Source organism: Neoarius graeffei, chromosome 22 (assembly GCF_027579695.1).
Source record: "Neoarius graeffei isolate fNeoGra1 chromosome 22, fNeoGra1.pri, whole genome shotgun sequence".
Classification (NCBI taxonomy): domain Eukaryota; kingdom Metazoa; phylum Chordata; class Actinopteri; order Siluriformes; family Ariidae; genus Neoarius; species Neoarius graeffei.
In genome coordinates, this window is record NC_083590.1 from 60,811,049 (window position 1) to 60,823,122 (window position 12,074).

At 43.7% G+C, this 12,074-nt stretch overlaps 1 pseudogene; it reads left to right on the top strand.

Annotated features, from left to right (window-relative positions):
• The first annotated feature begins 11,139 nt into the window (after positions 1-11,139).
• Positions 11,140-11,757, top strand: LOC132871019 (histone H1-like; annotated as a pseudogene).
• The last annotated feature ends 317 nt before the right edge of the window (positions 11,758-12,074 follow it).

The following is a 12,074-nucleotide window of genomic DNA, read 5'->3' on the forward strand; positions in this document are numbered from 1 at the left end:
CTAACTAATCTGCACTTATCACAAGTAAAGCTAATAGAGCTATCGCTAGTGACAGAGGAAGAATGACTAAACATCCTGCACTCAGCACACTGAACAGGCTGAAGGTGTGCCATGATGAAAAGATTCACGTACTCTTAAATGAAGATCTGTTGATATTAAAGCAGATCAGATGGCCTCTGCTTGTGGACTTTACACAGGAAGAGAGAAAAAGAAAGCTTCCGGTCTCGGCGTTCTTCCGAAAAAAGAAAGAGAAAAAACCGGAAAAAAAAACGGAAAAAGGAAAGCGAAAGTGAAAAGTACAAAAATGAAAACGACAGTATAATAAGGTTATATAATAAGGATATGACAGTATCCTTATTATATTTTCAGTATAATAAGGATATACTGGGTTATGAAAACTGACAGTATAATAAGGATCCATGCCATAATTGGTATACATCATGTCAAGATGTTGCTGATGTTAAATTGCGAAGGGATTTGTGATGTGTCACAAGATGTTGAAATGGCAAACCAATAAATTTATTTGTTCCGCCATGCAAACAGGAAGTGGGTCATAAATTCACCATGCATTGCCTGATACGGCTCAAACTTCACATGTTATAGGATATGATGGTTCTGAAGATATCCACATGCCCAAAGATACCCTCTGGTATAGCGCCACCATTTGGGCATGGACAGTAATGACTCCATTGTCAAAACATGTTACATTTTTATGTACTCTTCCTAGGCGGTTTGTTGGATTCGTGCCATATTTGGTATAAGTCATGTCAAGATGTTGCTGATTTTAAATCACGAAGGGATTTGCGATTTCTTGCAAGATGTTGAAATGGCGAACCGATATATTTATGTTATGCCACACGAACAGGAAGCATGTCAAAAATTCACCATGCATTGCCTGATATGGCTAAAAATTCACAGGTTATAGGATATGATGGTTCTGATGATATCCACATGCCCAATTTGACCCTCTGGTATAGCACCACCATTTGGACCTGGACAGTAATGATTCCATTACTACTTGAGGCTTGAGCCCGGGTGTGTCCATTGGACTTCATAGCACCCCCACATGTCATTGAGACTTCTGCCCGGTATATAGTTTCACCTATTGGTGTCAAAATTGGTAGGTCTGTGGGGTGCCCCAAGATGAACAAAACTGAAATGGACATTGTTTTAGTCAATTGACTTGCGACAGGATTTGTGATATCTTGAATGATGTTGAATTATGGTGAGGAGGGTGGGGGGGTCCTGAGGAAATGGAAAAGTGTGTGCATGTCCTGTTGGATAAGGCGATGGACTTTCCTATCTGTCTGGGACTGGGTTGGTTCCCAGATAGAGGGGAAAGTGAATGGGGTAGGGGTATGCGTGTTATCTGATGAGATGTGATCAATTAATTTAAGTCTGTAATGGTAATTGTGGCTGTCCCTCTGCAGCTCCCCCTGGTGGAGGTGTGAAGTGTGTGGAATGAGTGTCAACTCCCTCTCCAAGAGGGATGTTTGGGAAAGAGTGAGGTGGAAGGAGGTGGAAAGGCTTGTGGTGTCAGGGTCTTGAGGGTGGGGTGGGTGCAGAGGGGAAGTGGATTGGGGGGGTCCAGGGGTATTGTGGGGACTAGGTTAAATTTAGGTAATTGCACCAGTGTGTAAAGATGGTATGTGTAGTAGTGGATGTCCAAAGTATTTTGTCATGTGTGGTGTAAAAAGTTTCTGGTGTAAAAGTGGGTATATGGGGGAAATGTCTGAGAATGTATGTGTTCATCTGGGTAAGGTTATGTTTCTGTACTGGTGTAAGAAGGGGTGAAAAGTTACTCAGTGGGATATGTATGATAGCATTGGGGAATGTTGTGGAGGCCTGTTTATAGAGTAATGAAAACTGTGTTTTGTGCTTGTGTTTTTGGGGTTGTGATCTAGATTGTTAATCCCCACCAATAAGACCACCGACTCCACTTGGGGGAGAGAGGTAGTTTGTGCCAGTAATTTGAGGAAACTGTAAATAGTAGCATCAGGGTAGCTGTCAATTTGGATTCTAAGGTTGGGAAATGGGGGGGGGGGGTCCTGTTTAAGTTTGAATCCCCTATAAAGAGTATGGGTGTTGTGCTATGTTGTACAATGGACCAATATTTTAATTTTTCTTTGTGGTTTGATGCATAATGGTACGTGGGTCGAAAGTGTGCTGGCTGGGTAGGTGCATGGGAAGGGCAAGGTGTAGGCTATGGTGTACAGTGGTGCTTGAAAGTTTGTAAACCTTTTAGAATTTTCAATATTTCTGCATAAATATGACCTAAAACATCCTCAGATTTTCACACAAGTCTTAAAAGTAGATAAAGAGAACCCAGTTAAACAAATGAGACAAAAATATTATACTTGGTCATTTATTTATTGAGGAAAATGATCCAATATTACATATCTGTGAGTGGAAAAAGCATGTGAACCTTTGCTTTCAGTATCTGGTGTGACCCCCTTGTGCAGCAATAACTACAGCTAAACGTTTCTGGTAACTGTTGATCAGTCCTGCACACTGGCTTGGAGGGATTTTAGCCCATTCCTCCATACAGAACAGCTTCAGCTCTGGGATGTTGGTGGGTTTCCTCACATGAACTGCTCGCTTCAGGTCCTTCCACAACATTTCGATTGGATTAAGGTCAGGACTTTGACTTGGCCATTCCAAAACATTCACTTTATTCTTCTTTAACCATTCTTTGGTAGAACGACTTGTGTGCTTAGGGTCATTGTCTTGCTGCATGACCCACCTTCTCTTGAGATTCAGTTCATGGACAGATGTCCTGACATTTTCCTTTAGAATTCACTGGTATAATTCAGAATTCATTGCTCCATCAATGATGGCAAGCCGTCCTGGCCCAGATGCAGCAAAACAGGCCCAAACCATGATACTACCACCACCATGTTTCACAGATGGGATAAGGTTCTTATACTGGAATGCAGTGTTTTCCTTTCTCCAAACAAAACACTTCTCACTTAAACCAAAAAGTTCTGTTTTGGGCTCCTCTGTCCACAAAATATTTTTCCAATAACCTTCTGGCTTGTCCATGTGATCTTTAGCAAACTGCAGACGAGCAGCAATGTTCTTTTTGGAAAGCAGTGGCTTTCTCCTTGCAACCCTGCCATGCACACCATTGTAGTTCAGTGTTCTCCTGATGGTGGACTCATGAACATTAACATTAGCCAATGTGAGAGAGGTCTTCAGTTGCTCAGAAGTTACCCTGGGGTCCTTTGTGACCTCGCCAACTATTACACGCCTTGTTCTTGGAGTGATCTTTGTTGGTTGACCACTCATGGGGAGGGTAACAATGGTCTTGAATTTCCTCCATTTGTGCACAATCTATCTGACTGTGGATTGGTGGAGTCCAAACTCTTTAGAGATGGTTTTGTAACCTTTTCCAGCCTGATGAGCATCAACAATGCTTTTTCTGAGGTCCTCAGAAATCTCCTTTGTTCATGCCATGATACACTTCCACAAACATGTGTTGTGAAGATCAGACTTTGATAGCTCCCTGTTCTTTAAATAAAACAAGGTGCCCACTCACATGTGATTGTCATCCCATTGATTGAAAACACCTGACTCTAATTTCACCTTCAAATTAATTGCTTATTCTAGAGGTTCACATACTTTTGCCACTCACAGATATGTAATATTGGATCATTTTCCTCAATAAATAAATGACCAAGTATAATTTTTTTGTCTCATTTGTTTAACTGGGTTCTCTTTATCTACTTTTAGGACTTGTGTGAAAATCTGATGTTTTAGGTCATATTTATGCAGAAATATATAGGAAATTCTAAAGGGTTCACAAACTTTCAATCACCACTGTAGTAGGTTGTGAGGGGTGGGGGGTTCATGAAGGAGACAGCTCAGGGGATGCCCCCACAGTGATTGGAGAAAAGGGCTCAGATGCGGAATTAACAAGTTGATTGACTTTGATATCACACCATTTCAGCAGTGCGTTTTCTCGCTGTGGGGGTGTTGTGGCCGTCTCCTCTGGTCGAACCTGCAAGTATGGGAGAATAGTGTCAATGGTGTATACAACCAGGTGATTATTGATGTGTGTACATGAGGGAGTTTCTCTGGATGAAGACCTATTAGGGTTTTGTTGACTTGTGTGTGTACAGTGTATCTGTGCTTGATGTATTCTGGGTATTCTTGGAAGTAGGGATGAGATGGAGAAGGACCTAGAAGAATTGTATGGAATTACTGGGGAGGTGGACCTGTCGTCTGGTGTGTGTATCTGGTGTTGTGTGAGTGTGTGTTTGACTGATGTATGTTCTTTCTGCATCGCCTACGTGTTAGCCATAGGTGCGTGTGCTATATGTGCTGTATGTGTTGGTTCAGGTGTGTGGTAGTGTGGTGTATAGATGGTGGTGTATGTGTTGTAGATGGTGTATGTTGTTGATTTGGTGTTTGTTGTGTGAGTGTCTGAGGATGTAGCTGGCTGTGTTCTAGGGAAATGACTTCTATTGTGGGCTGCAAAGGGATGGGAAGGGGTGGAAAATGGTCTGGGTCTGTGATGTTTATAGTGTCTGTAGTGGTTTGTGTTGTCTTTGAATTGGGGTTCAGGGAGGAGAGGGACTGATGTACTGTGGGAAGAGTGGAGTTGGTGTATCTATTTCCATATCTTTCTCTGGCCCAGCCACTGGCAATCTGGAAGGCTGTGTGGTTGTAGGTGGGTGTGTGGTTTTGTAAAAACTAGGCAAGTTGTGTTGGTGAAGGATCTGCATGTTCTGTGTCATCCATTGTGTAGTGTTGTGTATGCATTCTAGTGTGCCATTTCTGGGTGCTGCTGGTTTGATGAATATTGTTAGTTTTTTACCTGTCTGTGCATGCCTGTTGGGAAAGTGTGTGTTTGTATGGCTGTGTCGACTATGTGTGTGGCGTGAAACTTGAATGATTTTGAAATATTGCTTGGCTTGTTTAGTGAGAGGGTCTGGTTCTTGTCTCAGTGTGTTTAGTATAAATGTCTGAAGATTGGCTGGTGTGTGTGTAGTATCTGACCAGGTGGGTGGAGCACAGAAGCACAGCAGGCCAGAACTGAGTCCTCAAAAACTCTTTTTACTTTTAGCTTTTCAGCTTTTCACACTCTCCCAGCCACACACGTGCGCACACGCACAAGTGTTCTGGTTGGGGAGAGAGCTCCCTTTCTCTGCTCTCTCTCTCCTTTTCAAGGGTGTGGTCACTGGGGAAGACACACAAACACAGGTTAATTCCCATCAGGTTCAATGATTCCACCACTTACCTTCCCTGACTCTGCCCTCCATTCACAGACCGACGCTTGGCCACACCCCTGATGCCACAGTGTGTATCTATTGTAATGCATTGGATGAATGCATGTGGGTCTAGTCTATCTGTATTGGTGTGTGTGCGGATCCTAGTATAGAGGGTTCCCGCATGAAGTCACCGCTCCGCGAGATTTCGGTAGTCGCCATATTGGAAGACCAAGTACACATCTATGCAAGTACATACATACATAAAACAAACTACACCTGAAATGTAGCCAGGGCCGGTTCTGCCATAATCTGGACCCGGGTGCAACATCGCGCAACCCCCCCCCCCCCCCCAAAAAAAAAGCAAAACACACCAGTCTAAATCAGGACAACCAGTGTTCAAACTACGGGGGTACTCGGGGGATCTGAGATCCCCTGAAACAGACATGAGATCCCTTGAAAACTTGATTTGGGAAATGTTGGGGGGTCTCTAAAATATTGGCAAAATGATGTTTATTGACATAGCAATCTTGTGTAACAGGAAGCATTTGCATATCCGAAGTGTTGTGTTTACATCAAAGATAAAATAAACCGATATGACAATGACTGCTGCTGCCAGGTTGGTTGTTGAGTAGCCTGACTGTTTTTTTTGTTCTTGCGTGTGGTATCATTGTTGTCACGAGGTTGTTTTTTGAACATGCCAATGCGGACACGATTTCCCCTGATGAGTTATGACTTCAGACACGATGTGTGTGTGGAGGTGTGGAGTCCGTGTGATATGTGCATAAGATAGGCTTCTTGTGTTTGGAGAGCCGCGCTCCGAGACAAGCGCAAGCACCCCCCCAGGGAAAAAAGGGACCCCCCGAAAATATCGGCATAGTTCGAACACTGAGGACAACCATCACATAACTATAACTATAAACATTTTATATCAACTATTTTAACTAAATGGGCTATAATAAATAAGCCTGCAGGCAGCCATGGTGGGCTGCCTCAGAAAAGTAACCATTCAATGACACAACTGAAAGCCTGCAGCCAAGGCGGGCTGCCTCAGCAAAGTAACCATTTGTCCTACCTTAACTCGTTTTGCTTTTTCTGCCTCCTTTTTTGTATTTTCGACCCTGCATTTATTTTCTTTCCTTTTCTGAAAACCCGATTTGTGTCCAGACATTTTGTTCTGCTACCAACGAACTAACTCGTCAGGTCTCATCTCTCAAGTCCGCAATGAAGGGCAACAATTGATACATTTTTACAAACAGCCAATAAACAGCCAATAGGGAGGTTGCAACGTTCAGGCTCTCCTTTGCTCACAGACACTCAGTAATGCACTTATTCTCTGTCTCCTGGCAGAAAGCTCCTTGGTTTGCTTATGTCTCAATCACAGCTGGTATTCTGTAGAAAGACTTCTTTTCACCTTTCCCATCAGCTTTGTTGGAACACCCTAACACAGCACAAAAGTTTACCATTGTAGGTTTATGATGAATCAAGTGCCTCGTGGGTTTAAATTCTGCGCGCTGCCGTTATTTCCCCCTAATCACGAGTTTGTTGGTCTTCCAATATGGCGCAGGGTTTGTTTACTTCTGGTTTCCGGTGATGTCAGTGGGAAGGGTCTATATGTGGGGAGTGTTGGTAGGAGTGAATGTTTTTGGGTTCTGTAGTGTGTGGGTTGGACGTGTATGTGAATGTACCTGTATTTGCATGAGTAGGGGAGGCATGGTTGGATGGGGTGGAAAGAGGCTCAGAGGACAAAGAAATAATGAGGAAATCAAAACAAATCAAGTAGACAACAGAATAATGTAAATTACAAGAAAGAAAATCCAATACATTTTTGGAGTGGTGAAGGGGGAGAGTGTGTGTGTGTGTGTGTGTGTGTGTGTGTGTGTGTGTGTGTATAAAGAGATCTCCACTGAAAGGAGTGGTGGTGTGGTGTGAGGCCTATGGGAAGGGAAAATGGAGAGTAGGTGTGTATGGTTTGAGTGTGTGGGTGAGAGGTTTGAGTGTGTGTGTGAGAGTGTGGGGTTTGGAGGGTCAGGAGTCAATACAGAACTGTTAAAATTAAAATGTTAGCTGTGGTGATTTCTTACCTCATAAAAAGTTTCCTTGCTGTCCTCACTCAAAGTGGAAGGGGCCCACCCTGTTGGTAGGTTAAGTGGTGGATGGTGAGTATCCAGGCGATGGGTTGTGGTTCTTGCAGCCAAATAGAAGACTCAGTCTAATTGTGCAGGGTTGGTTTAGGGATCTTCTGTGGGCACTAGGCTGAGTTGAAGCTACTAAAAACCTTAGGTGGTTTCATCCGTCCATCCATTATCTGTAGCTGCTTATCCTGTTCTACAGGGTCACAGGCAAGCTGGAGCCTAACCCAGCTGACTATGGGCAAGAGGCAGGGTACACCCTTGACAAGTCACTAGGTCATCGCACAGCTGACACAGAGACAAACAACCATTCACACCTACAATCAATTTAGAGCCACCAATTAGCCTAACCTGCAAGCCTTTGGACTGTGGGGGAAACCCACATGGACACAGCATGCAAACTCCACACAGAAAGGCCCTCGTTGGCCACTGGGCTCGAACCCAGGACCTTCTTGCTGTGAGGTGATAGTGCTAACCACTACACCACTGTGCTGCCTAAGTGGCTTCAGGAGTATTTAAATTATTAAAAACTGCACTGTATTGAGTCCTGCCTGATGTTTCATAGCTTGTGCTATTTCATCAGAGGCTGGTGTGTGCTTGAGAGGCTGGGTTGAATTCATGAACTAACTGAAGGAAGGGGAAGAAAGTTAGGTGGAAATCAGATGATGAGGGAGATCTTGAATCAGATAGGTTCTGAGTGGTGTCATTCAAAATTCAAACTAAATTGGTGCAGGATCAACAGATGATTGGTGGTGGAGAAAAGAGGAGGAGAATAATGTACTTGTCTAGGTAGGAGGTATGGGGAGAAGGTGTAGTGGAAGGGTTAGTAACCACAGAAACATGTCGGCTAGTGGCTAAAGAGCAGGCCTTGACCTTTGTCTGGCCTGGGTTCAATGCCAGGATTAGGGTTTTGTGAGGGTTAGGGTTAGATGGTTCAGGTTATAGCAACAAAGTATTTCATATTAGGGTTATAGCAACACAAAGCATTTCATTTTAAGGTTATACCAACACAAAGCAATTCAGAATAGGGTTATAGCAGCACAAAGTCATTTAAAATAGGGTTATAGCAACACAAAGCATTTCACATTAGGGTTGTTGCAACACAAAGTAATTCATATTAGGTTTATAGCAGCACAGTGTGTTTCATATTAGGGTTATAGCAACAAAAAGCATTTCATTTTAAGGTTATAGCAGCACAAAGTGATTCAAAATAGGGTTATAGCAACAGAAAGTAATTCATATTAGGGTTATAGCAGCACAAAGTGATTCCATAATAGATAATTCCATATCTCTGTTGTGGTCATAAGACTAAGATTCCAGGAGTGTGGAATAAAATAACCATAAGATTATAGCAGAGTCAGGGTAAACAGCATTAGGGTTTGACTGAGGCCCTAGGCCTGTGTGATGAAGAAGACAGTGTCAAGCAGGTGCAGGCCACTCAGGCAGCAAAGAGGCACACCTGGAGTACCAGGAGCAGAAGAGGATGGGGCGATGTATGAGGAGAGCCTTCCCAAGTTCGAGCACCAGACGGGTGTCGAAGACCAGACAATGGCAAAGAAGTTGGGAGTCGCATTGCGGGAGTTACATGCTAGGGCACAAACACTAGTAGTAGTACTAGTAGTCTTCACGTTGACGTACAAAATTCTACCAAATCCAACACACAAAAACTCAGCCACATGGGGACACACACCTGACACAAAGGCGTACACACTCACTCCAAAGTTGTGCTTTACACAACACAAAAGGGGCTCTGCTTCAAAAACTAGACACTACACTCTGACAGTGGAAATACATCAAGGTCATTTACAGGGTTCTCCTTCAACTCAGCCCAGAGTGCTTAATATGGCTGCGCCAATTTTTTAGCCTGTTTTTACACGACATAGCACCAGTGGCAGCTGGTAGTCTTTCAAACAGGGGAGGCTGGTCGGTTACGATATTTCCAGATTTTAAAAGAAAAAACACATCAATTTTGCCCATACTCTTGCCTCTGATCTGGCTGATTGTTGGCAGGGTCACAAACTGTGAAATAACAGGTTCTTTTGGCCCATTAGCCTACTGTCCAATATACATGATGGTGGTGTTGGGGGGGTATATTTTAACATTTTATATTTTAAAATTGTGGCATGTTGTTTAAAAATTGACCTCGGCTGTGTTTTTGTTTAAAAATGTTTTCCAAATTGTAGCTGTGTTTAATTCATATCCAGAAAAAAACTAATATTCCAATATAATATACTCAGCATAAACATTTTAAATAGATTCTATATTTTTGGTCCATCCATGACATATTACTAAAGTAGCCTATTTACTGTTGTTGATGTGGGTCACTTGCTGTTAGCCAATTCACTTTCTCATACCAGGAGAGCTGAAAGGAACGAGTATTATTCCCTACCTTTTTCACCAAGTCAATTTGAGGCGTTGGTCTACCCTGCTCTTTAATTTTAATTTTTTCCTCGAAAGGAAGACTGGCAAATGGCTTCGCCAAAATTAAATCAGCAATGCTTGGCATCCGTGCGCAGCTTTCTTGCTAGCTGACTAGCCCCCTCAAGTTCAAGTTCAGTCACTCAAATAAACAAAATTTCTGGAACTAAGATAGCAAACTTGACAACACTATATTTACACTTTATTTACAATGAAAATATATACAAACTAAAAAAGCTGGTAGAAACCGTATGTAATGAATGAAATCGAAATGTAAGCCGATCTCTTACAATACAGCACAGCACTTGCAAATCCGCATGGGACTGAACTGATGTTGCCAGATACTGCTGATGTTATCCAGCCCAAAATATGTTCAAAACCCACCAAAATGCACTTAAAACCGCCCAATTGGGCGGGAAACCGCCCAATCTGGCAACACTGTACTGCTGCCTGTCTATAGTTGAAACGAGCTGTCAATCAAAGAAAATATCCGGCTGCTTTCACCAATCACCAGTCTCCTCGCGGAAACTGCCATGTCCCTCCCATGTGAGGCTCGGAGTCCGTGGGCGGGCATTTTCGCAGTATTTGTCCAATAACCGTATTGCATTTTGAGATTGAAAAGCGCATAGCTCCCAAATGCCGTCGAAGTCCATTGAGGCTGGGAGTCCGTGAGACTCCGTGGGTGGGCATTTTCACAGTATTTGTCCAATAATCGTCTTGCATTTTGAGATTGACAAGCACATAGCTCCCAATCCACTGAGGCTGGGCTGCATCACGCTGTCACGAGGGGGAAAAACTCACGCACACATTAGGCGAACTGGGGAAAGTTATAACGGAATGGTTTCGCACTGTAGTGGGTTGAGCACATATATTTCTATGATTCTGGATCTGAAATAGCAATGTTATAAGGTCGGCTATAACATAAGCCTAGCGCAATTCATCCTACACGATGTTCGTCATTTTTAGAGGGGGCTGAGCCTCCCTCGTTGGCTTAGAGCAATCGCCCGTGCATAGCACAAAATGCATAGCCTGCCAGCTCGAGCCACTGGCGCACCTTGCTCTTTTAGGCCACTGCATGAGATGCTCGGTCTGTACCTGGGCATGCTGGAGCTCGGAAAAAAAGTGAAAGCCTTTTCTCTCTAAATGTGTGCTTGATTGCTTTGGATCTTGTCTTACAAATCTTATTTTCACCAAGAAATGCCATGAGAAAACACAGCTGCAAGTGTTTCATGGAAGTGCAGTCACTCAGCGGCAGCACAGTTGAGTCTAAAACATTCTCATGACTACTTTTAAGACCAGCCCCCCAGGCCGAGGGGAGGGAGGTTTCTCCATTTTACACACAGCATTTCACTCACTTCCTCTACTTAGCTCCAAGACAGATGACAGAAGTTGCTCCCACCACCGCCATGCCGGCCAGTGCCCAAAAAGAAAGCAGCTTCAAGGACCAAGAAATCAGGCCCGAGCATTGGCAAGCTCATCATCAAAGCAGTTTTTTCATCCAAGGAGAGGAACAGCATGTCCCTCTCTGCCTTGAAGAAAACTTTACAGGCTGCCAGATTCGATGTGGAAAAGAACAACCACCACATCAAAATTGCCATCAGGAACCTTGTGGCAAAAGGCATCCTGGTGCAGACCAGAGGGGCCAGTGCATCTGGCTCTTTCAAGCTGAACAGGAAGCAGACTGAAGGCCAGAAGCCCACCATGGAAGCCGCGCCCAAAGCCAAAAAGGCAGCTGCCAAAAAACCCACTGTGGCTAAGAAGCCCAAGAAGGTAGTGGCCAAGAAACCCACCGTCACCACCAAGAAGTCTCCTAAGAAGGCAAAGAAGCCCCCTGCTGCCACCAAGAAAGCAACCAAGAGCCCGAAGAAGGCAAAAAAAAAAATCCACCGACACCCAAAATGGCTGCCAAGATCTCAAAGAAGACAAAAATTGCTAAGCCCAATGCCACAAAGCCCAAAACGGCCAAGGCAAAAAAGGCAGCCCCCCAAAAGAAGTAAACATGCTTGTTTGTTTAATATTTTCTTTCCCTAGACTTCCGATTTGGGTGAGCATGTGAAAGCAGCATTGTCTCAGTCTCTCGCAGCGATAACTTTGAAAACTCACTTTTTCCTCAAAACCCCAATCGACTGAGAGTGGAAGAACTAACATTAGAACCTTGAATACCTTAGAGAAATGTCAAAAGCAACAAAAGCATCTAAAAAGACTGAAGCGGACACCTCTCCGGCGGGCAACAGCACAGCGCTAGCTAGTATAGCTAACATGCTAGAAGACCACAGAGCTAGCATCACAGCCAACTTCAAAACAACATTCACTG